The 24,640-nt window shown below is 36.7% G+C and overlaps 1 protein-coding gene and 1 pseudogene across 1 annotated transcript in view; both read left to right on the top strand.

Moving 5' to 3' along the window:
* Window positions 1-13,337, top strand: part of LOC138148205 (splicing factor, proline- and glutamine-rich-like) — a 47,334-nt pseudogene extending 33,997 nt beyond the window's left edge.
* The window catches only part of GRM5 (glutamate metabotropic receptor 5), a 663,694-nt gene that overhangs the window by 369,981 nt on the left and 269,073 nt on the right, over window positions 1-24,640 (top strand). The window lies entirely within an intron of this gene.

The raw sequence follows: 24,640 nt of genomic DNA, 5'->3' as shown, positions 1-24,640 counted from the left end.
GTTGGGTACCTTTACTCCTCCATTCTCTCCCCACCCATCTTCTAACTTCCTTTAATGTGTTGTCTTCTCCCAGTAGATTTTAGGCTGCTTAAGAGAAAGGCTTATAGTTGTATTTATATCCCTTAGCACTTAACACAGTGCCCACCACATAGTGTGCCCTTAATGCTTGTTTCCTTGCCTTAGCATTGGTGTGCCAAGTGGGAGGTGCTGAACATCATCCAGAGCAATGACCCAGGCAGAGCTGAGTAAATCTCTAATTCACCCTCAACTGACCTTTAAATTCTAGGAAATGGCAGAGAATTTCTATCTTGTAGTAGTCCTATGTTGGGATTTTCTGGAAGGTTGGGATCCAAGGAATTTTGCATGATGGCACCACACTGGAGTCAATACAGACTGCTGCTATCCACACTATGACATCAAGAGCCATGTAAAAAAAATTGTTTGTTTTCATAAAAAAAAAAGACATATGCAATTTGGGATGCATCATCCAGCTAATAAAATATATTGCAATTCCACCCCCGCTCCTTATTTTATAGATATGGAAACTGTGACCCAGAAAGCTTGAGCTAGTAAATGTCAGCTAGTCACACAGCCAATAAATTTCAAGACAGAGGATTTGAACTCGTCTTCTGACTTGAGAGCCATTGTTCTTTTCATTTTATCAGGTTGTCTCCTCTTTGTACAGGTAAATAAACTGCAGTACAATGCAACAGTCATGTATTATGTGCCTAAACAAATATGTATGCAACTGTGTCTTATAAGTGGAAGTCAATGTGAAAAGGTTATGATTTCTGTCATCAGGGAGTTTACAGTCTATGGAAATTACTATGATATAAAAATAAATTGCATCCATAAAACTTTGATTACAAATAAATAATTTATTGTACAATATTCTACTTAAGTAAAAAAATATGTAACAGATTCCTTGGAGAATAATAGAAAAGTAGAAAAAGCTACTGCTAGGGTTTTGTTACTGTTGCACCTGGTTCAGCAGACCAAGGTGACTTGGATTTGACTCTCTTTTTTTATTTTTCATTTGTTTGGGGCTCTGGGAAAAGTACTGAGGCCCTGAACACACTGCAACAAATGGTATCATATTATGGCACCTAGCCAACCCATAAGAGACATCATGGCCACTAAATCCCCAGCTGAAAGGATTGTGAAAAACCCAAGAGCTATTGGAAAGCCAACAAGGACTAACGAGTTTGCATCTGCTGATGCCACCTGTGCCTAGGAAACCAAAGCCAAATCAGCCTCCCACTAGTCCTCCAGCATATCATAAACCCCATTTATTTATGTTAGTTCATATAGATGAAGGGGCAGGTGGAAGGAAAAAGTTCAAAAGAGAAGTAGGGTCCAATCATATTCCAAACCTCATTAAATATACAAAGGTTCATATTAATTCCCATATACATGAATAACTGACATTGTCCTATACCTTCTCAACAGATGCATACATTTTTACTCATTTTTCTTTTCCCTTTCACACAATACCACAATATTAACATTGGAATTTTAACAAGCATCTGACAAATGACTAAAGTTCAATGGCAAATGTAGATAAAGAATATTATGAGAACTAAATACTAGCACAGCTCTGCCCATGGTTGTATAATTTCAAGTTACTCTTCTGAGCTACAGTTTCTTCATCTGAGCAATGAGGCATTTGGACTAGATCAGGAGTCCTTAACCTTGTGTTTATGTATGTATGTGTGCGTTTGTGTTTGTGTATAAATACATTTCCAAGGACACATATTTAATTTAAATTTTTATTTCAATTTTAGCTTATTTTCAGGCCTGAATTCTCTCCCTCCCATTACCCCATCCATTGAGAAGGCAAGCAAAGCAAAACTCATTGCAGTGATGTAGGGTCCTGCAAAACAAATAAAAGAGAAGGGAAAAGGGGGAAGGGGATATAGAAGGGAAGGGAAAGGAAGGCAGTTTTCACAGAAGCAAAGGGAAGGAACAGAATGCTTTAGTTTGCCCTCTAAGGCCTTCAGCTCTCTCTATCTGGAGGTGGATAGCATGTTTCATCATGAATCCTTTCAATTGTAGTTGGTCACTGTGCTGATCAGTTACTAAGGACTTTCAAAGTTGACTATCTTTATAATATTGTGGTTATTATACAAATTGTTTTTCCATTTCTGCTAGCTTCACTTCGTATAAGTCTTTTGAGGTTTTTTTTATTCCTGAAACTATTCTTTTTCATATTTTAATATTGGATGGTATCTCATTATATTCAAATACTATAACTTGTAGCTTATATTTACATAGAGGATGCAACATGTGCACAAATAATTGTAATGAGGCAGGTAGGTCATGTAGTAGATGGAGTGCTTGCCCTGTATTCAGGAAGACCTGAGTTCAAATCCAGCCTCAGAAACTTACTGTTTGACCTTAAGCAAGTCACTTAATGAGTTTGCCTCAGTTTTCTTATCTGTAGAACAGTGCTTAAATAGCGCTTACCTATCAGAGTTGAGGACAAAATGAAATATTTATAAATCATTTTGGAAACCTTAAATCAGTATATACATGTTAGTTCTTCTTGTCGTTTTCCTTTTCCTTCTTACTACTACTGCTGCTACTGCTACTACTTTTGTTGTTCAGTAATTTTCAGTCTTTTTGACTCCATTTCTTTGCAGTGATAGTGAAGTGATTTGCCATTTCCTTCTCCAGCTCATTTTACAAATGAAGAAACTGAAGAAAGGTTAAGTGACTATATATTTTGCAGGGTTACACAGCTAGCAAGTATCTGAGGAGGAATTTGAACTTGGGAAGATGAATCTTCCTGACTTTAGGTCCAGAACTCTATCGATTGTGCTGCCTAGCTGCCCTACCACCACCACCACCAAATGAAAGCTATTAGAAGAAGGACTGAACAGAATTAAACAGGGGTGAAAAGAGGGCTTCATGGAGGAGGAGGCAGCCAACAGTACTTGAACTGAAACTTAGAAAATCATAGTAGATCATATTTGTGGAGCTCTTTTCTGTTCTCAAAGTACATTTTTACCCAGGCTCTTATCAAGGACCCAAAACAACTGAGGCTTGAGAGGTGGTTCTTTTTTAACTGTCACATACTTAGTCTAGTCTTCTGTCACATACAAGTCTAGACTTCAAGTCCTGGGTTGATCCTTTTTAATCCAACTCACAACTTCATTGAGAACTTCATCCTTGTAAATGAAGGGAATGAATAAAATGATGCTTCTTTAACTGGAAATAACAATAACAACAACAGTAGATATTGGCTCAGATATGACATTCTCCTAATAATGGACTTGATTTTGACTTTCCTCATAGTGTCCTCATGACTTCACTAAAGTCTGTAGAAATCATATTCTTACATTGGGAACACAATGAGACCCAGTAATATTGTATTATAGAATAAATGAGTATTGACAGCAGCTCAGAAAAAGCTCCTTTATATTTTGTAAACTTTTAGATTTCCTAGAATAAAATATAGAAATAAAGTTGTATCACAATCAGCAAACCTAAAATTATGGAACCTCAGAGTTAGAAGAGGCCTCAGGGGCTATATGATCTACTGTATATCTGAATAGGAATTGTAAAAAAAAAATTTAATCAATTTTTGTAGACCTATTTAAAAATATTTATTATTAACATTCTTTTTTTTCAACTTTTGAGTTCCAAATTTTCTTCCTCCCTCCTGTCTCTACCCTGCCCAAGTGAGAAGGAAAGAAATATGACATCAATTATACATGTTAAATCATGCAAAGCATATTTCCATATCAGCCATATTACAGAAAAGCAAGAAAATTAAAGTGGGAAAATTATATTTCAATTTGTACTCTAAGTTCATCAGTTCTTTCTCTAGAGGTGCATAGCATTTTTATAGTAGTCCTTTGGAACTGTTTGACAACACTCTATTAATCTATGTAGCCAAGTCTTTCACAGTTGATCATCATTATAGTTTTGCTGTTACTATGCAACAATGATCTTCTGTTTCTGCACACTTCACTCTGTTATCAGTTCATATAGGTCTTCCCACATTTTTCCTGAAAGCATTCTCCCTCATCATTTTTCATAGCACCATAGTACTCCATCACAGTCATATGCCACAACTTATTTAGTCATTCCCCAAAGTGATTAGCATCCCTTAAATTTCTAATTCTTTGCCACCACAACAATAGCTACCATAAATAGTGTTATGTCTCTATGTCCTTTTCCTTCTATCTCTTTGGGATATAGACCTATTAGTAGTATTGTTGCAGCAAAATGTGTATTCTGTTTTATAGTCCTTTAGGTATAGTTCAAAATTTTTCTCCAGAATGGTTTGAAAAATTTACAAGTCCAGCAGTTCATTAGTGTACCTACTTTCCTTCATCCCTTCCAGCAATTGTTATTTCTGATAGGTGTGAGGTAGAACCTCAGACAGTTTTAATTTGCTTCTCTCTAATCAATAGGGATTTACAGTATTTTTCCTGTGACTATAGTGTTGATTTCTTCATCTGAAAACTGCCTGTTCATATTCCTTGACAATTTATCAATTTGAGAATGTCTTATTTTTATATATTTGATTAACTTCCCTATGTATTTGAAAAAAGAGGCCTTTATCAGAGAAACTTACTGATTTTTTATATTCAGTTTCCATTGTACTTCTTATCAAAATGCAGTTTCCCTGGTTATCTTTTTTTAATTAGGTCTATTTTTACTTTTGCTTTGTCTGAGATGATTGCTACCCCTGACTTTTTTTTAATTCAGCTGAAAATAGTAGGCTTGTCTATATCTCCTTATTTTAACTCTATGTGTCTTTCTGTCTCAAGTGTGTCTCTTACAGGCATATATTGTTGCCTTCTGGTTTCGAATCCATTCTGTTGTCCACTTCCTTTTTTATAGGTGAGCTCATCCCATTGATATCCACAGTTATGATTACTAACTCTGCATTTTCCTCTATCCTATTTTTTTCTCTTTATCCTTCTCTCTCTTTTTATCCTGTCGCTTATCAAAAGTCTGTTTTGCCTCTGACCACTGCCTCTCTTAACCTCTTTTCTTTTTTATAAATCCCCCCTTTCTTTTATTACCTTCTCCTATTTCCCTGTTAGGTGAGATAGATTTTTACAGCCAACTGAGTGTAGATAGATAGGTAGGTAGGTAGGAAGGTAGATAGATACATACATACATATATACATACATACATACATACATAGTCTTCCCTCTTTGAACCAGTTCCAATGAGAATAAGTTCAAATATTGACCACTACCACGCCCTGTTCTCCCCTCCACTATGAAAGCTCTTCCATGTGCTTCTTTTATGAGATATTTTCCCCCATTCTACTTCTCCCTTCCCCCTTCTTCTAGTGCATCCCTTTGTCTTACACCTTCGTATTTTTCTGGAGATTATACCACCACAATTGACTTACACCTGTGCCCTCTATCTGTGTAGACACACAACTGCCCTAATAATTATAAAGTTCTCAGGAATTACATGTATCTTCTTCCCATATAGGAATATAAAGAATCCAACCTTATTAATACTATTTTGGTGTCTCTTTCATGTGTTTCTCTTGAGTCTTCTGTTTGAATGTAATTTTTTTCACCATAAATGATTGAAAGTCCTCTATTTCATTAAATATCAATTTTTCATCCTGAAGGATTAAACTCAGTTTTGCTGAACAGGTTATTCTTTATTGTAATCTTAGCTCCTTTATTCCAAGCCTCCTCTTCTTTAATATGGACTCTTAAATCTCATGTGATCCTGACTGTGGTTCCACAGTATTTGGATTCTTTTTCTTCTGGCTACTTGCAGTTTTTCCTCCTTGATCTGGGAGCACTAGAATTTGGTTATTAATACTCAGAGTTTTCATTTTGAGATCACTTCAAGTGGTGGATTCTTTCAACTTCTGTTTTACCCTATGCATCTAAGGTAGCAGGGCAGTTTTCTTTTTTAATTCCTTGAAGTATAATTTCTCACTTCTTTCTTTTTTATTTTCTTATATATTTTTAAAAATTAAATCTTTATTTATTTTTAGTTTTCAACATTCATTTCCACAAGATTTTGAGTTACAAATTTTCTCCCTGTCTTTCCTCTACCCCCACCCCAAGATAGTTTGTCTACTGAATACCCCTTCTCCCATTCTGTTTTCTCTTATATCCTCCCCTACCCCCCCCACCCCCGCCCAACTTTCTACTAGGGCAAGATGCCTGTATATATCATTTCCCAGATGCATGTAAAAAATAATTTTTTAACATTTGTTTTTAAAACTTTGATTTAAAGATTATTTCCCTTCTTCCCTTCTCACCCACCCCCACTGAGAAGACAAGCAATTCAATATAGGTTGCACATGTGTACTCATGCAAAACATTTCCATAGTAGTTATATTGTAAAAGACTAACTATATTTCCCTCCATCCTATCCTACCTCCCACTTATTCTATTTTCTACTTTGACCCTGTCCCTTTTCAAAAGTGTTTACTTCTAACTACCCTCTCCCCCAATCTGCCCTCCCTTCTATCATCTCCCTTCTTATTCCCTTCCCCCTACTTTCCTATAGGGTAAGATGCCCAAGTGAGTGTGTATGTTATTCCCTCCTTAAGCCAAATTCAAGGAGAATAAGGTTGACACATTCCCTTTCACCTTCCTGCTCCTCCCCTCCATTGTAACAGTTTTCTTTTGCCTCTTTTATACGATAATTTACCCTATTCTATCTCTCCCTTTCTATTCATCTCTCAACTCTTAATTTTATTTTTTAGATATCATCCCTTCCTATTCAGCTAATCCTGTGCCCTCTGTCTATATATACATGTACACACATATACATACTCACATATATTAATACACACATACACCCTCCTATATATACATATATGTATGTATGCCTATATGTGTGTGTGTGTATATATACATATATATATATATATATATTCATTCCCTTCAACTATCCTCATAATGAAAAAAGGTTCATGAGTTGCAATTATTGTTTTTCCATGTAGGAATGTAAATAGTTCGACTTTAATAAGTTCCTTATAAGTTCTTTTTCCGGTTTACCTTCTTATGCTTCTCTTGTTTCTTGTATTGGAAAGTCAAATTTTCTGTTCAGCTCTAGTTTCTTCATCAAGAATACTTGAAAGTCCTCTATTTCATTGAATGACTGTATTTTCCTTTGAAGCATTATACTCAGTTTTGCTGGTTAGGTGATTCTCGATTTTAATCCTACCTCTTTTGACCTCCAGAATATCCTATTCCAAGCCCTTAGATTCCTTATTTTAGAAGCTGCTAGATCTTGTGTTATCCTGTTTGTGTTTCCACAATACTCAAATTGTTTCTTCCTGACAGCTTATAATATTTGCTCCTTGACCTAGGAACTCTGAATTTTGGCTATGATATTCCTAGAAGCTTTCTTTTGGGTACATTTTTCAAGAGGCGATTGGTGAATTCTTTCAATTTCTATTTTGCCCTGTGGTTCTAGAATATCAGGGCAATTTTACTTGAGAATTTCTTGAAGGATGATTTCTAGGCTCTTTTTTGATCATGGCTTTCAGGTACTACAATAATTGTTAAATTATCTCTCCTGGATCTATTTTCCAGGTCAGTTGTTTTTCTAGTGAGACATCTCATATTTTCTTCTATTTTTTCATTCTTTTGACTTTTGTTTTATTGTTTTTCATGTCTCATAGAGTCGTTACCTTCTCCTTGCACAACTATGATTTTTAAGGAATCATTTCCTTTCATGAATTTGTGTACCTATTTTTCCATTTGGCCAATTTTGCTTTTTAAGGAATTCTTTTCTTTGGTGAATTTTTATGTGTCTTTTACCATTTGGACAATTCTATTTTTAAGGTCTTATTTTCTTCACTCTTTTTGTACCTCTTTTATCAAGCTGTTAATCTTCTTTTCATAATTTTCTTGCATCTCTCCTACCTTTTCCCATTTTTTTCTTTCCATTCTTCTCTTTCTTTAACTCTTCCAGAAATAATCACTAGCCTTGGGCCTAATTAACACCCTTTTTTTCCCCTTTGAGACTTTGGTCAGAGAGGTTTTACATTGTTGTCTTCTGAGTTTATGTCTTAGTCTTTTCTGTCACTGCTTTTTGTGGTCAAGATTTATTGTTGTTAACTCATTTTTTCCGGCCTATATCTTGACTTTAAATTTAAAGTTGGCCTCTTCTCTTGTAGGGATGTGAAGGCACTTTTCCAAACTTCAGGCTTTTCGTGCTACTTTCTCCAGAGCTAGTTCTGAGGGGGTCTACAAATTTTTGGAGATTCCAAAGTGGTGTGATCTTGGGAGAAATATAGTCACTGATCTGCTGGTCTGTACTCTACTCTCTACCCCAGAAGAAACCCTGCACTCTTGAACCATCAAATACTAGCTCTCCTCTTGTCCACTGAACTTTGACCAGGTTTCCTACTTTCCTTAAATCTCAAATACTACTGTTCTTCTCTAGCTTGTAACTGTGACCCAGAACTCTGTATGGTCAATCAAGTTGCCAATGAGCACCACCTGAACGCATTGCCAGGAAAGGGTCCCCTGTAATGAGTTTTCTGATCAGTTTTCAGATGCCCCCTTTGCCATCTCTGAGCTGACAGCTTTTGGAAGCTTCTGCTCTATCTGCCTCTATCACAGCTGCCACCAAGGCCTGCTGCTGGTACTGACACTATGTGTTCCAGAGCCTACCCCAGTATTACAGACCTTTCATGCTCACTTCCTAAGTTGTCTCATGCTTACCTTGTTTGGTTCTGCCATTCCAAAGTTTGATTAAAGGAGTTATTTTAAAGTTTTTTGAAGATGTATGTTGAGATAGTTTGGTTGGGTTGCTGCCTCTAATCTGCCATCTTGCCTTCTGTAATCTTATATTTTGTAGAAATAAACATTCTTCACCTTTTTGAAAATCAGGACAATAGCATTTCTTTGTTGTAGCCACCTCTCACATTCTCAATGAGATCATTAATAAAATACTTATTTATGTTTTTAAAAGTTTTCTTGATTACTTTTTTTTAATCCTAAATATAGCCCCTGCATCAACTCTTCCCATAACTGAATCTTTTCTTGTAAAAAAAAAGAAAAAGAAAAGAAAAAGCAGTTAAGCAAAAACAGCCAATAGAGGGTCAATATCTATATGACAGTAACTGTGACATTCTTCTTTCATGATCTCCCACCTCTCTGGTAAGAGAAGGGAGGCATGTTTCATCATCAGTTTTACAGGATATTTGTCAGTTTTTCATTTGTTAAGTGCTCATCTTCCTTTAGTGGTCTCTGTTTACATTGTGGATTTAATTCTAATGGGCTGGCAATAGTTCATACAAATCTTTCCATGTCTTTTTTCTGAATCTCTCAAATCTGTCATTCCTTACTGTACAAAATTATTTCATAATAGTCATGTCCAATTTGTTCTGTGATTCCCACCCACATTTTGTTTGAAAAATCACACAGGTTTGCGTCCCCCCACCATTTTGTGATCAGCAAGGTGGCCTCCACGTTCCCCGAGATTCTTCTCTGCTTTTGCCTTGCCCGCCCGCTGATCACGGACATGTCGGGGGACCGGTTCCAGAGTGGCCCGGTTGCGGCGGGAGAGGAGGCGGCCTAAGCCATGACTTTGGTTTACCGCCTCCCGGCATGGGCCTGAGCCAGAATCAAGGGCCGCTAGGGCCAGGCCCAGTCCAGACCGGGCTTAAGCCCTCCATCCTGCCGCCTCCGGCGCAAGTACTGGCGCAGCAACAGGCGCAACAGGCTGCCGCGGCGACGTTGCAGTAACAGGCGTGACCAGACCCACTGAAGCCAGGCCTCCCTCCCGGCAGCAGCCCCGGACCCACGGCTTCTGTCTCCGCTCAGTCCGCGCCGCCCCCGGGCTCGGGGGAGTGTTCAGGCCCAGGCTCCGCGGCCTCCCAGCCCTCATCCGGACGGTCGGCCCCTCCTGGGGAGCTCAGCAGACCTCTTCAGGACGGACCTTGGTGTCCTCTGGCTCGAACGGGCCCGCTCCCCTCTCCCCCCCTCTCCCACCCCGCCCTTGCGCCTCAGGGCCTAAGCCAGGTCTGAGCCCTGGCCGACACCAAGGCAAGATGCCCGGAGGGCCGAGGCCTGGCGGGCCTGGCCTCACTCCTCCTGGAGGACACTCACTGGGCGTAGGGGAGCCCCGAGGGTTCGCAGGACCACCCGCGATATCACCAGCAGCAGCCGCCGCAGCCGTCCCATCACCTGGGTCCCTCGCAGGGCGGACGCCGAAGAAAAGAGAAGATCGCAGACTCTGAGGGCTTTAAAGCAAATTTGTCTTTGTAGAGGAGGCCTTGAGAGAAAACTTACACACAGCGATGTAGGTTATTTGTTGGAGATCTGCCAGCTGATATTACAGACGAAGACTTTAAAAGATTATTTGCTAAATATGGACAACCTGGTGAAGTCTTTATCAACAAGGGCAAAGGATTCGGTTTCATCAAACTGGAATCTAGAGCCTTGGCAGAAACTGCAAGAGCAGAATTTGATAATACACCCATGAGAGGGCGACAACTTTGTGTTCTATTTGCCACACATGCTGCTGCCCTCTCTGTACGAAACCTTTCACCCTATGTTTCCAATGAATTATTGGAAGAAGCATTCAGCCAATTTGGACCTATTGAAAGGGCTGTTGTAATTGTTGATGATCGAGGAAGATCTACTGGAAAAGGCATTGTTGAATTTGTTTCTAAGCCAGCTACAAGAAAAGCATTTTAACCATGCAGTGAAGGAGTGTTTTTGTTCCTTGTCCAGTCATTGTGGAACCACTTGAGCAATTAGGTGATGAAGATGGTCTTCCTGAAAAGCTTGCACGGAAAAATCCAATGTATCAAAAGGAGAGAGAGAACCCTCCATGTTTTGTTCAGCACTGCACCTTTGAGTTTGAATATTCCCAGAGATGGAAGTCTTTAGATGGAATGGAAAAGCAGCAAAGGGAACAGGTTGAGAAAAACATGAAATATGCCAAAGGCAAACTGTAAAGTAAAATGGAAGATGCATATCATGAGCATCAGGCAAATTTTTGGGGCCAGGATCTAATGAGGCTTCAAGAAGAGCTGAGACAGATGAAGGAACTTCACGAGCAAGAAATGCAAAGAAATACAATTAAGACAAGAGGAAGAACAACACAGAAGAGGAGAAGAAATGATGATTCTCCAACGGTGAGTTGGAAGGGCAAATGAGACGCCAAAGACAAGAAAGTTATAGTCGGATGGGACACATGGATCCATGGGAGAGAGATAAGAATGGGTGCAGGAACAATGAACATGGGAGATCCCTATGCCTCAGGAAGCTAGAAATGTCCACCTTTAGGCATAGGTTATGAGGCCAGCCTAGAAGTCCAGCAACATATGGTAGAGGGAGAGAAGAATATGAAGGCCCAAACAAAAAGCCCCGATTTTAGATGTGATATCTAGGCTTTTGTTCTAGTTTGTTTTTTGTCTTTTCGTGTTTAGACACTGATCTTTTTAATTCTTGCATTTTAGTAAGAAAGCTACATTTTTATGGATGTTAGAAATGTATTGACCTAATCTTTGTAAATGGTCGGTTTGGGCGAGTAAGATTATGTGATGCAGTGTTTCAAAATGGGAGAAAATCTAGCTTTTTTTTTTGATGTATAACATCCCTAAAGTTATGGCAGTGTACTTATGCCACTGAATTCCCAAAGTGTAACATTTTTTTTATTACTGTGCTTCAAATAAATAGAAAAAGCTAGCTATATATTTGACCTTTAATTTTGCCATTCATGCCTCCATCATGTTTAGGTCACTCTTGGCCTTTGATAGGTACTTACCATTTGTGGGAAGATATATTTAGAGGCAAGTTTTCTTTCCTCAAATGGTTCTAGTTTTAAAGAAGTAACAGTTACTGAAAGAATAGTAATTACTTGCTTGGTGTGCATTACACATTCTACAGTAATGAGGATAAACTATCTTCAGTATTTTGGAGATGGTGGTATAAGTTGAAGCAGAACTAAATCTTCTGCAGGAATATGTATCAAGATTATGGAATGAGTTTTAGAATTGTTGAGGGGAGGAGGGTAGGTTGGCTGAGTTTTTTTAAATAGCCCAATATATGACTTTTACCCTGTGCTTGGTAGTTCTTAAAGTTGGGGCAGGGGAATAGGTCATTTCACCCTTCCTTTTACTCTTAAGACCAAACCCTAAAGAATGGTTTGTATTGACTTTTCTTCCAAATTAAAGATTGTTAAATGTGGGGGAAAAAATCACACACAGTGGTCAGTTTCCTGGCTTACTGCTTTATTCTAAGATGGGAGTGGCCATATCTTCCCAAGTCTCCAGTTATTTCTACTTAGGCAAATAAGTTCTTCATTATTGGTCAAAATCACTTCAGAATAATTCCCTTCATTGGTTCTTCCACTCTTTAAAGATAAAATTATTAAGGCGAGCTAACAATTTATATTACTCAACTTTCATCAGGAAGAAGACTCTAGCCTTCATGGCAAGTTTATTATATGATTTTTGGAATTTAGTCTCCGCTATCTCCTTCTGATGGAGTGGTCTATAGTGTTCTCCTACCACAATATTTCATTTACTTCCTGTAACATTATGTGGTATAATGAAAAGAGAAGGAAGAACTAAAATTAGTCATAGTAACTGAGTTTTAATTTAATCTCTACAAATTAGAATGTGTAACCTTATTTATACAACTTATTTCAGACCTCTGTTCTCCTCAGTGACTACATATGTAAAATGAGGGGTTTGGACTAGGGCACTTCTAAGTCCTTCACACCCTTAAATCTAAATATAATGATCACACCCTTAAATCTAAATATAATGATCTGCGAGCCTTGTTCAAAGGGCCTTTGCTTTGGTTTTAATGCCACTTTATGGATTTCCTCATAAATCTTCTTAATCAATAATGCTTTTTCACACCCCCTTTCTGCTTAATATAACCATTTTGAATTTGATTTATCCTGTCCTTGCCAAACTCTAGCTATGAGTAAAATCCCATTGTTTCTAGTAATACTCTCCTCATTATATTTTACCTCCATGCATGAAGAATAATGAATCTGTTTCCCTACGTGACCTTTTTTTTGCAAATCTCTTTTAATTTCCAAATCTACTCTTTTTTTGCACACCTTATCTTTCTTGAGCTGTCTGGAGCACTTGATACTATTTATTACCTTCTCCTGGATACTCTGTCTTCTCTAGGTTTTCATGACAGGGCTCTTGCTTGGTTATTTACTTATATCTCTGATTGCTCCCTCTCAAGCTCTTTTTCTTCTACGTTTTTAAACAGAGTTACATAAAGCATAATATTCCCTGACCTCAAGAAGCTTACATTCTAATAAGGAAAGGTAACCTTATAGGGAAGTGATGGGCATGGGGCACGGAGGAATGTCTTTTGCTGTAACTAATTCAATGAATAAATATTAAAAGATTAAACTGGCAACACACATAGTACCAACACAATTTTAGTTGTTTTCTCTTTTAACATTGATAGAATATGTAAGTTCCATTCAATACTCATAATTCTTTAAGAATAAAATGTCAAATTCATGATAATTTAGAAAACAGTCCAATATAAGTAACAAGGGCTCACATGTCTATAATGCTTCTAAATTTTCAAAATGATTTCCTTACAGAAATTCAGTAAAATTAAAGGTTGATTCCAATGATTTACAAGGTTTCCTATAGTTCCAAATTCCAGGATGTTATCAATTCTCCAGATGGGTAATGCATTTTTAATCCCATTTATAGGTGAAATAACTGCCTCCGAAGGTCAAATGGTTTGCTCAGTAGTCACAAGAGTAGTTCAGTATTACAATTGGGATTTGAACCCAGGTCTTTAGATCAAATCCTATGTTATTTCTGCTATTGATATGCTACCTCCCAAAAATATAAGAACTCTACATAGCATATCACAATTAAAAATACACTCATTCCATTATCTAATTACATCCCCACAACAAACCTGTGAGCCAGATAGGATATAGTATGCAGAAATTGAGGCTCAAGGGAATCAAGTGATTTGCTCAAAGTTCCCAGCTGATAATTAAACATTGGAGCTGCAATTTGAACTTATATCTCTTGACTTCATTGATTTCCTTATTTTTTAGATAACTTTAATATTTGTAGCTTATTCTATAGTAGAGTCACATGTTAACTATTCTAACATCACTGATTCATTTTTTTAAGTGTTCATTATTAGACAGTCATTATGATTATCATATAAAGCTTGAGGATAATTTGACTTTCTCAAATGAAAGCACAGAAATATTTACAAAAAACAAAGAAACAAAATTTTTAAAAACTGACCAGCTATGTAGAATTATATTTAAACCATTGCTAACAAAAATTCATGAAGAATGATGAGCTATTATTCACTGGTTAACTAAAGACTTAACTAGTAACTCTTTTTGTTTCTATCATTGTTGTTGATATTTTCCCTAAAATACCTTAGTATATTGCCCTATCTTAATAAATAAAGTGAATAGTATTGATTCTTAGATTGTTCGTTCTGTTATAATGCCTTGGGACCATAAAGATGAAGTTGGACTCTCATCATGCTAAGAACAGTGGTGTAGGTTAAATAAAAAATTATACTGTTCCTTGGTAATAAAATATACTCTGAAAATTGGTTGTTTTGAGAATAATTTCATGCTTTGAGTTAATGTTCTTGTCACTTAAATTCTTTCTTTGAACATCAAATACAAACATTAATCTCCATATTGCTGGTTATTTGAGTATTTTTACTAGTTAGGTTCCAATTTGAAGGAGTATCACTGTATTTTATATTTGAAAGTTGGAAATGAAAATGTTAGCTTCTTTAGTGCCTAGACCATTTTGGCTTAGACTTCATATCCCCAAGGTCTATTGCCATGCCTACAATATAATATGTGTTTAATAAGTGCTTGTTGAATACATGAATGAATAAATGGATAATTGGATCATCAAAGTCATCTAGTCCAACCTTTACTCACAGCACCCATTCTCACCATGATGTTAGTAACAATATCTAGTCTCTGTTTGATCACATACAGTAACAGTGGACACACAATTTCTATGGACAAAAGGAAGATTTAAAGATATATTTTGTACTTGCAAAGAACTTCCACTACTTGGGACCAAGAATATAGTAATGAATGAATGAATGAATGAATGAATGAATGAATGAATGAATGAATGAATGAATGAATGACAGACAAAGGATTACATGAATGCCTAAGGAAAGTATAGATATCATAATGTCCTAAGCATTTATAGTATATTAATTTGAATTCAACTACATATTTCTGATCTTGTTTTATTTTCATATGTTACTGCTCTATTTCCTACCTGACTGTATCTTGAAGTCAGTATCATTTTTCTTTCTTCTTTCTTTCATTCTTCCGTCCCTCCTTTTTTCTTTCATTCTCCTTCCTTTCTTCCTTCCTTCTTTTCCTCTAAGGCAGGAATTAGTAAACTACTACCTAAGGTTACCTGTTTTTTTTCTGTGCTTACAAAACTCAAGATAACTTTTAACATTTATGGTATTAAACATATTGTATTTAAATTTTTAACCACTCAACTCAAGGATTCTACAAAAATAAGTGGTGGGTCAGATCAATCATTTATTAAGTATCTAGTTTGTGTCTTGTGTTAACTGTTGGGATACAAAAAGACAAAAGACAGTCCCTGCCCTTATCTAGCTTCTAATTGAAGTGGTCTAGTGACAGAGAATTCCTGCCTCCTTAAGGCAAATTTTACCTTTCCAATTTACTTCATACATAGTCTTCAGTAGAATTATCTTTACTTTTAATTATATTCACAAGAATGCTTGTTTTATTCCATAAATTAAAATTTTAGTAAAAAATGTTAAAAGAAACTGAATATCATATTTCCATATAGGGATCAGTTCAATATATAATAATAATGAGGGAGAAAGAGAGAATTACAAATAGTAAACAAGTAAGTGCTTAAAATCTGGTAATATTTAGCCTTTATAAGATGCAGCTAGGGAAAATGTGATAGATGTCTCCAAGCATTTACAAGAATTCCAGTTGAAAGGGAATTAAATTTATTCTGCTTGATCTCTAAAGGCAGGAACTAGTAGTCATGGATGGAAGTTACTTGGTAACAGATTCTTGTTCAAAATAAGGAAAAACTTCTTAATGATTAGAGCTATCAGAGACTATACTAGTATACTCTGAAGTGTGCAAGAACTCTTTTCTTAGATACTTTCAATTAGGTGATTGTGAATTCTAGTAGAAATTAGATTAGATGGACTCTAGTTAGATTAGAACCTCCAGTTCTATGAATGGAAATGAGAAGAAAGAGGGGAAAATAGTTTTATATAGTCACATTCCTCAAGGTATTTCCTCTGCTGATTACCAGGGGAAGTCTTGGGGAAGCAGCAAAAACAGACATTTGATCTCATTGTGTTACTTTCGGAAAGCTCTTTTACTAAAGTCAGAAATATTTATTAAACACCTACTATGTGTCAAGCCATGTTCTCAGCATGTGTATCTGTCTTGTGTCTCTTGCTGTCGTCCATCAGCTTAGTGATTCTCAGACTCTGCCCATGGTTGTTGACTCCCTGGACTCTGCTGACGTTCTACACTACCCCGATCCTTTAGCTACTTTTTATGATTAGGCTCACAGCATTGGAATGTAAGCTACTTGTGGGCAGGGACTATATTTTTGCTTCTGTTTATATCCTCAGATATTTAGCACAGTGCCTAGCACATTTTGTTGTTGTTGTTTAGTTGTATTTTAATGTATCCGAATCTCTTTGACTCCTTTGGGAGTTTATTTGGCAAAGATACTAGAACAATTTGCCATTTCCTCCTCCAGTACATTTTATAGATAAGGAAATTGAGGTAAACAAGGTTAAGGGACTTGCCCAGGGTCACACAGCTGGTAAGTGTCTGAGGCCAGATTTGAATGCAGGAAGATGAGTCTTCCTGACTCCAAGTCCACCACTGTACCACCTACCTCCCTAGCAGATAGTAAGTAGTTAATAAATTTTTTTTAGCTGTCTGACCGCACATTATTCTTTGCTACAACAAATCAAGGCATACTGCACAGTATGTGTCATTCTAGAGAGGCTCATATATGCAGTTACCCTGCAATAAGAGCAGTGTTTTTGGTAATTTTTCTCAAGTTCAAAATCTCATAGGTTTTGAGGCTAATGAGAATTAGATAGGCTTCACTTATTTTATGAATGTGATGCTTTAGACACAAACTATACTTGTAAATAAAATTTATGTTAAACAAAATTATTTCTAAATCTTATCTGTAAACACATAAAATCCAGAAATTTGTGGCAGGGGCAGCTAGATGGTGCAGTGAATAGAGCCTTGGTCCTAGAGTCAGTAGGATCTGAATTCAAATGTGACCGCTGACATTCAACACTTACTAGCTGTATGACTTGGGAAAGTAAGTTAACCCCAATTGTCATGCCTTCCCCCCTCCAAAAAAAAGTTTGTGACATACCTAGATAAATTTAGATGAGCCATATAGCCTTGCTAATCACTACCTTAGTTGAAGGATTAGTTTGATTGAAAATGTGATTTACAATGATATTCTTGGGTATCTGCTAACTAGAAAAATCTAAGATTGGTTTTCATCATAAATAAATTTCCAAAGTCATTTATCTAGCCCAAGATGGAGTTGTAGTTTACTTTCCTTAATACACTGAAAAAAAAGAGAATTTTTTGTTTCAATTCTTCACTTTCAAAAAAATAGACATAGCTACCATTCTGCTGGTAATCCCCATACCATAAAAACTGAAGGAAGCCACAGAAAATTCACACACAAGATGAAACAGGAAATGGAACTCATTACTAGCAAGTGTGGAAACTACACTGATCCCTCATGCCCATCCTAATATGCTGTCTGTGAAATTTACCCAAATGATGCGGCAATTGCTCTGGCTCCCCAGAAATAATCAAGACAATTTGGACAATCACCAGTTTGCTGGGGTGACTTTTCTACCTGTCTCTATGGTACCTCTGAAGGCATAATTGCTAACAACTGATCCTACCCTGCCTACTCAGTTTACAGCAATAATTCTTATAGTGATATTGGGGGTATGTATACCCCAGGCTCCACTTGGCTCTGTTTATCTGCACTTACTAACAACTAGATTCCCCATATAGCTACAAATGGCTTGAGGCAGATGGTCCCATCAGGCCCTCAGTGTAATCCCTTGATAGTGTATCTGTGAATTTCTATTGTAATCTCTGAATATTAGTTGAAATTGCATAGTATTAGGAGGGATTGGTTTTTGTTGTGTTCTGTTGTTCTAAGAAAAATAACATCAAATTAAAGAAAAACAGAATGATAATTTGACGATTGATTTTATTCATAATTTGCAAGTATTCATTGTTAATGATTCTCAGTTATAATTGTATGTAAGTATAGAATGTCACTAGGCAGGTATCAGATGTTTTGGGGTTTTTTTTGTTGATTTTTTCCCTCACTGTTTGGCTAATTATTCTAGAAACATGCAATTGACCAGACCCATGAAGATAGCCCATGTACTCCATTTGTGATCATTTGATATCACTAATTAATGCATGCCTCAAATTCCAGTCTAGTTTTCTGAAAAGAAATGGTGAGGTAATGATGTATGTCTTCACAGGGGTAAAGTAAACCTTTCTCAAATTTTCATCAGCAGCGTTGAGGACAATGACCTTCTTCCTTTGTCACTGGATAGACATTCCATTTCTTTTGCTTTTACTCTGTTAAAATGGTACCTTAGGCCTAGGTGGTATTCACCCTTAAATGATAGAGAAAAGTTTCACTTGAATACTCCCTAAAAAAAAAGAAAAAGGAGGAAAAATATACCCGAAATGAAGTTTTTACTGACACTCAAATAGACTATCAGAATAGAAAAAATAAAATTCTTATGGAAAATCTAACAACTTACTCTTTTCTTAGCCAGCCTATTTTCTGATGCTTTATTTTCTAAGTTAATCATGATGTAGGGAAGACAAAATTGACCTTGTAGCCAGGAAGACTTCACTGGGTAATACTGGGCAAGTTGCTTATCTCTCAGTGTTCTATCTTTCTAATACTAGGTAAGTTGCAAAGAAGGTGCTAATATGCATTGATAGACAGGGTTTCATTATTAAAAAGTTTCCTACAAACAATGAATTCAGAGTATAGATATAGGCCTAGCCATTATTATCTTAAGATTCAATAGGGTAATGGTATATAATAGAAAATGTATAGAACTTGGAGTCAAGACAGATATGGATTCTAATCTGGTTTTAGTAATAATTTTAGAACCTTCAGCAAGGCACTTAATCGCTCCTTGCCTGGGATTCCTCATCTGTAAACTGAGAGATAAAAATATTTGTAGTACCTATCTCTGTGGCTCTTGTAAATTTCTTTTTTTTTTTTTTTAAAGCAATCAGGGTTAAGTAACTTGCTCAAGGTTACACGGCCAGTTATTTCTGGGTGTGGTGCTGAGTATCTGCGCCCGGATTTGATCCCCAGGTCATCTTGACACTGGAGCTGGTGCTCTTACTTGCTGAGCCACCTGGCCACCCCTGCTCTTGTAAATTTCAATCAAGTTAAATCATATATGTAAATTACTATGTATTTTGGGGGAGGCTATTTTTTTAGATAATCACTTCTATTTATATTAAAAAGTACATTTTTAATATTTGTATATGCAAAGATGAACATGAGTGGCAGAAATCCCTGTTTTGGGCTATGTGCAGTTTCTAAAATTGTAGCTTTAAGAACCATTATCAGTTAGGGCCAAAGTTAATATAAATAGGAATACCCAGCAGAAAGCCTTGGAACTCAATAACTCTTGTTCAGCATACAGCATCCCATCCAGCCATGGTGTCTATCTCTGGACTCAAATCATTTGCTTGCTCCCCTCTGCCTTAATCTTGCACTTTCCATCCCTGAAATTTGACTGTTTTTCTGTATGTGTCAATTGTCCTCTCTTTTAACCCATCCACAATAACCTCCTCCCTTTCCCCTCACCATATGTTTCCTGAATCTCATTTTTTATTCTATAAATACTTAAGGATATATCTTGGAGAGGACAGGTAGTAGCTGCAAAGACTGATTTTTTAAATCAATCATTCTGCTCTGCATAGAAGAAACATTGTGTGTGTGTGTGTGTGTGTGTGTGTGAATAGTCAATATTCTTAGATTATGACTTACACATACATCCTTTTAGTTTGTTTGTTTTTGGGGTGATTTTTTTTGTCTTTATTAATTTGTTCATTTACTTTTGAGTTTACAAGATTCAGTTCCCCAGTTCTTTGAGTTTCAAATTTTCTTCCCTGACCTCCCCTCCCCTCCCCCGCCCCCAATAGCGGCATGATCTGCAGATACTTTCACATTAGACATTGGTCAGGTTATAAAGAAGGATTATATTGGATGGAATGAACAATGGGAAAGAGGAAACAAAATCAAACAAGAAAAAGAAAGAGAGCAGGTAATTTGCTTCAATCTGCATTCAGACTCTGTTTCTTCTAGTTCTTTCTCTGAATGTAGACATCTCTCTCCATCATGAGTCTTTTGGAGTTTACTTATAACCCTGCATTTCTGAGAAGAGTCTGGTCTATCAAAGTTGGTCGTCACACATACGTTGTATCTGTAATTGTTACACATATATTCTTGATACCTTTGCAAAGATGTCACTTACCTACTGATGGTTGTAGATTGTATGCTCCTTGAGGACAGGACACAATTTAATTTTTGTCTTTTTATCTCTACTGATTGGAAAATACCGTGCATGCCTGGTAAGTGGCACAGTTCATAGAATGATTGATTTGGAGTCATGAAGATGTGAATTCAAAACCAGCGTAAGGTACCTAATAACTTATGTCTTTAGGCAAGGGTCACTTAACTTCTTTTAACCTCAGTTTCCTCATCTGTAAAATGAGAAAAATAACCCCTGCCTCCTAGGGTTGTTGTGAAGATTAAAAGAAATAGCAAATATAAAGAGCTTTATAAACCTTGACATTCTATATAAATGCCAGCTATTAGTTATTTGGAGAATTGATAGGAATTGAATTTTTGCTTTGAGTCAATGTTCTTTTGTACATGAACAAGTGACTTAACTTGTGGTCCTAAATCTTGGGCTCCGGCCCTTAATAATTGTGTGAGATTTGGCAAACCACGCAATCTTCAGATTATTCATTTTTCTAATCAGTAAAATGAGTATAATCATGTTTATATGACCCATCTCATAGGACTGCTGTTAGAAAAGCACTTCATAAACCACAAATAATGATAGAAATAAAAGCTATTATTATTAGTAGCTTGGTTGTTATTATTAATAGTAGGTTGACCAGTCTGATGCTTCTGTTTCCCTAGCTTAATGTGTCATTTTCTTTTAATCTGATATGAACTGGTCTGGACCCATGATTTCATGTAGATTCAGTAGAGAACTCCTAGTGAGGAAACTCTCTAGATATAAACTATGTGTGTATATCTGTTGTATACATGTTTCTAGATATGCATGCATATGCAGATATCTAGACAATGGAAGATAAGGGAGATCTAGAAACTACTTTGAAGTCAATCTCATCACCAGTTCTTCTTGTTGCCTTCATCTGCTAAAGCCTGAGAAGTAACAGCATTGGGCTTCTTAACTCTGCATCTTAACTCTTGCTTCCCTCAGGCAATCACTGAAGAATATGCCACTGGAGTAGCTCCATGTAGTAATAACCAGATCCCCAATGCCTGGGAAAATCTTTGGCTATGTACAAGGCATTACTGGTGGGGAACAATGTGTGCATATGTCTTATTATTAAGGCACAGATTATAAAGTAGGCTGGTACTAAGAGGAAAAATGTGTCTTTCAGTATATCATCCAGGAGCACAGTTACTTATAAAACTATAGTAACTAAATAATTTTATAAGGAGTTATAGAAGATTTTTCTAGGGTGGTGGTTCTTTACCTGGGATTGGTGAACTTAAATGTGTGTGTATATATACAATTTTATACACACACACATTTCAGTTGTGACTGACTCTTCATGACCCCATTTGGGACTTTTCTCAGCAAAGTTACTGAAGCAGTTTGCCATTTCCTTCTCTAGATCATTTTACACATGAGGAACTGAAGCAAACAGGGTTAAGTGACTTGCTCAGGGTCATACAGCTAGAAACTATCTGAGGACAGATTTGAATTCAGAAAGAAGAGTCTCCGTGACTCCAGGTTCCACACTCTACCCTACAACACATCTAGCTCTGTGTGTATATAATGTATATATGTGTGTGTCCCAATAAAATTGGTTTCCTTTGTGTTTTTTAATTTTTGTATTTCAAAATATTATTCTGAGAATAGGCTTCATTAGACTGATTAATGTTGTTGGTGATGTACAAAATAGGTTAAGAAACTCTGCTCTAGAGTACCAGGAACATGCACTAATAAATGATTCTTGATCCTTTACTATATCCTTAAGAATCACTATGTAAAATTAGATTGAATAAGACTGGATTTATTGAATCAGTCTTGGTAATAGGTTGATAAGTCCTTTTCGGCTCTAATGTTACAGACACTGTTGATCTTAGTATCTGGGCACTCTCTCTGATTCCTGACTGCTTGCCAAAATTTTGAAACATTGTTTTCTGCTGACCCCTGGCTTCTGTATGATGATAAAAATAGGTCACACTTCTATTATTCTACTGTATGTCAAGTTCCATGAAATGTCATTTTAAAATTTATTGTATCCCTGAAGTCTTGCACTGTCCCTTATGAGGTAGGTCCTTCCTAACTGTTGAATTTTTAGTTTTAAAATCCATTGCTATAGCTGATGAACCTATTATACTCAAGTACATTTGGGATCTTGTGAATTTTAAAGTTCCTTCCAGAGATGAAGTCCATAACATCCATGTCCTTCTATAGATGTATACATTTTGGGTCCCTTCTTTGCTTCTGATTGACATCAGAAGAAGACAAGTAAAAGACATCAGTTGTTGATTGTTATTGATTGCTCTCACTGATTAGCTCATCTTCATTTTTTTCTCACATATTTCTTTGATGATATTTTGAAAATGGAGGGAGCTAAATGAACTAATTTCCCTTAATTAATCCCAAATCACAGAGGCCATTCTAGATCAAGTAGATGGAAACCAGAATAAAAAGAAAAGCTGACAGTATGACATACTTTGTGATTATAATATGTTTAGTTCAGAGCTCACTGAAATCAATTGCAAATACAAATAATACCCAAAGGTCATGCAATACATCTCCCTCCTTTTAAAGATATAAATCTAAGCCTAAGAAAGAGATATTGCTTTCCAATATAAAACAAATAGTAAGTAACAAAGCCAGGATTTAAAACCCCATCCTCAGACTTTAAGTGCAATGCAGGATTCATTATCCTACAGCTGCCTTTATAAAAGTGGGTTTTATAAAGCCAAGCATGAGCAGCTTTCCAGAGGACTGCTGCTATGAACACCTTTCGAGGTTTTGATTATACAATATAGTGAACTCTCTATTTATTCAGTAACAAATTAAGGCAAAATATTCAGAGAAATCAAAATACAAAATTCCTATGTTTTCCCATGTTATGACATAACAATTTATCATTAAAACGGCCATAGTTTTCACCAAAGTGGCCACATAGTTTTAAGCAAAGTGCTTTCATTTAGTCAATTATAAAGGTCTTAATTCAATCACAAAGTACAAAAGTCAAAGTCCTCCACCCATGGGATACAATTAAGTTACAATTTCATCAGTCACTACTCAGTACCCTCTTAAGGGATAGTGGAAAATACAAAAGCCATTCACCCCTAGGTCAGAAGTAAGTTACCATTTCATCAGTCACTACTCAGTACCCACTGAGAGGTCTTTTCATCTTAACTCAAGGCAGACTTTCAGGGTTCCTCTTCCATGGTCCCATCGTCTGCCCAAATCCACCAAACTGTCACCTGGGTTCAAAAGCAGACAGCTCCCAGTTCCTTATCCAGCTCCCTGTGCAGTTCCTGTTCCATATTGAAACTCACAGTATCCAGTCTACCTCAAGTCCTTCACAGTTTTTGTTCCTGGGAAGACAAAGCTTAACAAAACCACAGACAAAGTACAAACACCACAGTCATGCTTCCTCCAGCAGCTCCAGCTGGCCCTCAGAAGTCTTAGGCAGCTCCAGTTGGCCTTCTCCCATTCTCAAAATCAAAATCACTTACTAGCAGCCCAGCCCCTCCAGATGCTCTCTGTGAGAAGTTTCTCTCTCTCTCTCTCTCTCTCTCTCTCTCTCTCTCTCTCTCTCTCTGTTATTATTGAAAATGTTATATCCCTTCATCCTATTTCCCCTGACCATGTATTGCATTCTCTCTCTCCTTTCACTCTGTCCCAGCTCAAACTTGTTTTCTTCTGACTACTCCCTCCACTAATCTTCCCTCCATTCTATCACCCCCCCTTCTCTTATCCTTTCCCCTCCTACTTTCCTGTAGGGTAAGATAGATTTCTATACACAATTGAGTTTGTATGCTATTCCCTCTTTGAGCCTGTTCTTATGAGAGTAAGGTTCACTCACTCCCCCTCACCTCCCTCTTCTTCCCCTCCATTGCAGAAGCTTTTTTCATACCTCTTTTATGAGAGATAATTTGTCCCCATTCTATTTTTCCCTCTATCTTTCTACCAATACATTTCACTCTCACTCCTTAGTTTTATTTAGTTAGATATCATCCCTTCATATCCAACTTACACCTGTGCCTTCTGTCTATATATATATATATATATATATATATATATATATATATATATATAT

Source organism: Petaurus breviceps, unplaced genomic scaffold (genome assembly GCF_028583685.1).
Source record: "Petaurus breviceps papuanus isolate PSGF00001 unplaced genomic scaffold, PetGlider_PUasm1.0 90823, whole genome shotgun sequence".
Classification (NCBI taxonomy): Eukaryota; Metazoa; Chordata; class Mammalia; order Diprotodontia; family Petauridae; genus Petaurus; species Petaurus breviceps.
Note: the sequence above shows the minus strand (reverse complement) of the source record. Positions and strands in the feature narration are given on the sequence as shown.